The sequence below is a fragment of the Trichosurus vulpecula genome, chromosome 3 (genome assembly GCF_011100635.1).
Source record: "Trichosurus vulpecula isolate mTriVul1 chromosome 3, mTriVul1.pri, whole genome shotgun sequence".
Lineage (NCBI taxonomy): Eukaryota > Metazoa > Chordata > Mammalia > Diprotodontia > Phalangeridae > Trichosurus > Trichosurus vulpecula.
Window position 1 is genome coordinate 327931233 of NC_050575.1, and position 6311 is coordinate 327937543.

The following is a 6311-nucleotide window of genomic DNA, read 5'->3' on the forward strand; positions in this document are numbered from 1 at the left end:
GCGCGGGCGCGGAGCCGGGCTCATGCGAACGATGGGCAGGATATGGGGCGCAAGGACCGCCGTCCTGCGCTCCCCACTCCTTTCTTCAAGGGGGCCTGTCCCCCCGAATCAGTACAAAACAACTCTCAGCCGCAGGGGAACTCGGGGAACTCCCATCCAATGAAATGCAAGGAGAATGGGCACGGAAGTTAAAAACTGTGCCCCAATATCTCACGAAACTTCTCTTGGCTCTCCAGAGCTTCCCTGGCCCCTCTGAGAAATTCAGCTGGTGACCTGAATTTGGGACAAAATCTCCTTTCTTTTACTTTCTTAAGGATGCAACTGATTGCGCCTCCTTTGCCCCCAACCACTGAGTTGCAGGTATGGTGGGCAATGCTTGGTCGCATGAACTCATCTGGAATCGCAGGGAGCTGCGAGGTTTTAACAGGGACCTAGTGCTTGGCAAGATGAGCCGATTCTCCCCTAAGCCTCTCTTCCCTGTAGGGGCTCTCTCCTCCCCAGATCCCTAGGGAGCCACCAATCTCCTTTAATGGTCCCGGCCATCTCTTAACAGTTGAATATGTAGCCATATTATTGTAGTACTAATGATTATTATGGCTCCCGATTCAGTGAGGGCAGCATAACATAGTGGAAAGCTTCGATTCCAGAAGTTCTGGGTTCAAGGCTTGGCTCTGCTCCTATCCTTTGTGACCCTGAGCAAAATAAATAAAAATCTCTTCTCCGGGCCTCAGTTTGAAATCAGTAAAATGAAGGAGTGGAGATGAGGACCCCAGCAGCTCCAAATCTATGATGCTTTATGATAATTCTTAGTCAATCTGAATAAAATTAATGCTTAACATTTGTTTGCTATTTCTGAGGAGGTGGGCACAGAACAGGGAGAGGAAGGAATAGGATGGTGTCGGCTGGTTTGTTTTTGGACAATGTTGGAAAAAAGATCTGCTGTCTCCATCATCTCCTCACTGTGAATGGGGGTGGGGTGGGATGTGAAATGAAGAAAAGTTATTCTCCTGCTCCTGGTCTGTGGCAGCAGTTTAGAGGGAGAATTCTCATCATAAAGACCATACTTGAGAGAATGGGCCTTTGTCAACTATTCTGCCTTTTGACAAAGTCAGGGAACTTGTTCTCTGCATTCAGGGGCTATGCCAGTTGATTTTTTTTTTTAATCAGCTTCATCATTAAAATTTACGAAGTGCTCTTGAACACAAATCTTATGTATGCTGCTCTTTAAGAGGAAACACAGGACCAGAGGTTCAAAAGCAGCTGACAGATGCTTGATATAGTGTGTGTGTGTGTGTGTGTGTGTGTGTGTGTGTGTGTGTGTGTGTGTGACTTTCTGTTCCCAGTTGCTCGTTGTAGTCAGAGAACTTGGATTTGACACCTAGATCTGATGCTCTTCAAAGCAGTTAGGTGGTGCAGTGGATAAAACACCAGACTTAGAATCAGGAAGGCTCATCGTCATGAGTTCAAATCCAGCCTGATTCTTACTAGCTGTTTGACCCAGGGCAAGTTGCTTAATCCTGTTTGCCTCAGTTTCCTCATCTGTCAAATAAGCTGGAGAAGGAAATGGCAAACCACTCAAGTATCTTTGCCAAGAAAACCTCAAATGGGGTTACAAAGAACCAGACATGACTGAAACAACTGAATGACTCTTCAGCTCCCTGTATAACCTTGGGCAATCCACTTTAACGTCTCTGGGCCTCTCAGTTCCCTCATCTGTAAAATAGGGAGGTTGGACTAGATACTCTCTAAAGACCCTTCCAATTATAACTCCTAGGACACTGCACCAAGGACTATGTCCCGACTCCTATGGGCATGAGGTAAATATTTAACCAAATACCAATTCATTTAAATGGGGAGAGGGGGTTCACACAGGATGAATACTAGAATAATGACAGGGGCTAATGGGAAAATCCCCCTTTCACTCACCAGAATTCCTTGGGTGGCAGATCAGATCTTACATTCACCATCATAACAACTATTGAGTATAAAACTAACAACCACTTGACTATAGCAGCACTAAGGTGATTGATTCTTACCCTACCCTAGGTCAGTGGTAGTTACTGAGCAACAATTAGCTGAAGTAGAAAAGGACCGGGGTTTTAGAGCCATCTGAACCCTTCCCAAAACTTAAGGCAAACTCCTTTCCACCCTCCTTTCTTTCTTAGAACTTGTTCTACACTAATTTGCCTTTAGTTTGTAATAAAAATTCTGTGTTATGTTTCTGGGCACCATGGTCAGAAGGAAGCTTTCCCACTAGTAAATACCATATTCTTGATTTTTGTTTAGAGGTGGGGGAAAGGACAGATCAGGATGGGTGACTCTCTTGGTTTAGGGAGCTCCCACTATGGAAACACTCTCTACCAATGAGATGCAGCTCTACAGCTTGTCTATAATTTAAAGTCTCCGGGAACTGCCTAGAGCTGTTAGAGATTAAGTGACTAGCCCATGGTCACACAGCTACTACTAGTGTCAGGGGTAGGACCTAAACCCAGCTCTTCTTTACTTCAAAGCATCTGCCTCTCTGTATTCTAGATAATTAAACTTAAGCTAGGTCTTTTTATTTTGGGTGGAGTAGAAAAGGAAGGCCCTTGAAGCCCTTTGAAGATTCTGTGTGCCCTTTAACCTCCTAAAGTATTTAGAAACAGAAATGGGAGTCAGTAAAAACTGATCTGGAACAAGGCTGACTGTGATGTCCTAGCACAATGTTTTCCACACAGTAGGCACTCAGTAATATTTGTTGAATGAATGAATGATGGGAAGAGAAATGGGCACTTAGTCGATTTCCCCCACTTTTCACATGTAAACTAAGAGATGTTCTCAACCACAACAAATAAAGGACAAGGGGAAAAATAGTTAAACACACCTAGAGCTTCATCCAAACAAAAGAAGAAAGAGACTAAACAAGCCCAAGGTTTTCTATTTCTCCCTGAGCCAAGTAATCCCTTTGATTACATCTAATACCTGCCAAAACCCAGATGGTATGCCCACCCATCTCCCAGTGTGATAATGCCACATTGCGAAATCTACCCATTAATATTAATTGTCAGCTAGAGAATCTGTCTGAACTACTAAAGCTTGAGATTGCCTTGAGAAAGCAGGGCCTGATTTAGCAGGGATTTTAAGATAATTCTCATTCTTTCATTCTGTATCTCACAATATGTAGAATGTTAAATAATCGCCCTAGAATGCTTTTCTAATTTCTGCAGATGTCTGCCTCTCACAATCCCAGTCTTAAACCACTGCTTGCTTGGGGTCTACACCTGCTGACCAAAATATATTACCTTAAACTGCTGTGGGTTTGACAGCTACATGTAGTCAGCACACTGTACACCATAGAGAATTTTAACTCCATGGCACCACTTGTGATGGATGTGTCCCAACATGTGACCAGTGATCTCCCTTTTATTTCTGTCACTTTACAAACACCCTCTCAGTAACTGATTTGCTAATCCCTAAAAAACAAAAACAACAAAATAAATGTTTTTTCTTTTTTCAATTATTATGTCTATATGCTATTTTCTCTGGGCTAGAAGAGATAAACAAAAGGATAGGCCTATATAGGGAACCTGAATCAAGAGATGTATACAAGTGGATGGAGAAATCTTTTAAGGTGCTGCAGTGGGCTGATAACTTGACCGTGATAGGCTGTGATGATATATGCATTTACCAACCAAATGACAGGATACTCTATACCGACATAAATACCCTAAATACCATAATCACATAATTTGAGTTAGAGAACTCTTCAGTGGCCATCTAGTCTAACCCGTAAGTGAAAGGAATTCCTGCTATGCTACATCTGACAAGTGGTCATCCAGGCTCTGCTTGAAGACCTTAAAAGAGAGAGAACTCATCACCTCTCAAGGCAGCTTTTTCCACTTTTGAACAACTATAATAAGAGGAGTTGTTGCTGTTGTTTTTCTGATATCAAGCCTAAATGTGCCTCTTTGAACCTTCTACTATTGCTCCTGGGTATGCCCCACTGGGACCAAAAAGAGCAAGTTAATCTTTTCTCTGTATGACAGCCTTTCCAATTCTTGAAGACAGTTTTCATGTTCCTATGGAGTCTTCTCCTCTCCAAGCTAAATATGCTCAGTTCCTTCAACTGCTACTTGTATGTGATGGATACAAGGTCCTTCACCATCATGGTGGCTCTTCTCTAGATGCTCAGCAATTTATCAATGTCTTACTTAAACTGTGCCCAGAACTGAACACAGTACTCCAGAGGAAATCTGATGCACACAGAGGATAGCGGGACGATTGCCTCCCTATTCCCACAAGTTCCAACCCTCCTAACGCATCCCAAGATCATATCAGCTTTTTTGGCTGCCATATCACAGTGCTGACTCATACCGAGCTTGCAGTCCAGTAAAACTTCCAGACTTTTCTTTTTTAGAACAACTGTTAGCTAACCAAATCTTGCTCGTTTTATACATATGAAGTTGATTTTTTTTATACCCGAGTACAAGCTATTACATTTATTCACCTTGAATTTCATGTTCGTAGGTTGAGTCCAAATGCTCTCATGATCCTTTTGGATCCTGAGTCTTTTATCCAGTGTGTTAACCATGCCTCCCAGCTTGCCATCTGCAAATATGATAAGTATACTATCAAGTCACTGATAAAAATGTAAAACAGCATAGGGCTAAGCACAGGTCCCTGGGGGTACTCCACTGGAGATCTTGCGTCACACTGACATTGAATAATTAACGACTGCTCTTTGAGTATGGCCGTCTAATCAGTTCTGAAACTATCTGACCATATTATCGTCTCATCCATATATCACCATTTTCTCCACAAGAATAGTATGAGATACATGATCAAAAGCCAATTTGCTAAGACCTAGGCACGCTAGATCAGTAGTGCTCTTCTCATCTATTTGTTCAGTAATCATGTAGAAAAGAGAAAATAAGGCTACGCCGCCATGACCAGTTCTTGATAAAACCATGCTGGCTCTTTGTAATCATTATTTCCATTTCTAGATGTGAGACAATTACCTCTTTAATGATATACTCTTGAATTTTCCCAGGAATCGAAGTCAAATTCACTGGCCTATAGTTTATACTCTATTCTCTTTCAAAAATGGAGACATTTGCCCTTCTGCAATCTTATGGTAATGTCTCCATTTTCCATGACCCTCCTCTTTCTTCTCCTCTTCCTTTCCTCTCCTCTTTCTTTTTTTCCTCCCTCTTTATTATTATTATCATTATCATTATTATCGGCTCTTCCTTTCCTGCCTGGCTATCCCTATCTTGCCCAGTCTGGAGGTGCAGCGGTTGCTCCCAGGTCAGCTACTATTTACTGATTGGCATGGAATCTTTGGACCACCGTTTCCCAGCTGGACCAGTTTAACCCTCCTTTGGGCACCTTGTGGTATCCTGCTCCTAGGGGTTCACCGTTTTGGTGTCAGACATAGCCCATCTGCTTTAGCTCTACCGAAGCTCAGAACTCCAAAACCTAATCCATCCACCAGTCTCAGCCTGCCCAGAAGCATGGGCTACAGGCATGCTCCATCCCACCCTGCTATCCATGAATTTTCAAATATCATTTATCAAGACTCACCAATCACATCTGTAAATTCCTGCAAACCTAAGGATGTAGTTCATCTGGGACAGGTGACTTGAATTTCTAAAGGGCAGCTAGGTATTGTCTTACTCTCTCCTTACTTATCTTGGGCACAAATTTCCTCTTAGTTATTTTTGTTCTCTCATTTCCTGTGTTGAGGGTATTCTTCTTAGAAGAGAAACCAAGAAAAATAAGATTTCAGTAGCTGTTCCTTCTTCGGTTAAGTTATTTCCATCTCACCTACCTCAAGCCAAGAATCCTATCCCTTCTTTAATTTTCCTCCCCCCCACCCATCTAAGTTTTTTTAAAGACTTTTTTCTGTTGCCATTGTCTCTCCCAGTTCATCCTGGTTTAGCATTTCAAATTCTGTTTTTACAGGACCAAGTCTCACTTATATTCATCCTCAATTTCCTGACCTTGCTTCCATCTCTTGCATATATATATATACATATATATATACATATATATATATACATATATATATATATACATATATATATATATACATATATATATGTGTGTGTATATATATATATATATTTTATGTTGGTTAGTGAGTTTCCTGTGTATTGGTCTCTTAAGATAAATCTCATTTTTTCCTCCTTGTTGAAATTATTTGCCTTCAGAATTTCGTTCTTGAGCATCTCCCTTTCCCCCTGAGTTGACTTCATTCGAAGCATTTCCATCCATATCCTACTTAGCTTTCCTTTCAACCTTTTGAAATCTGTTTTCCCAAAAATCTGGAG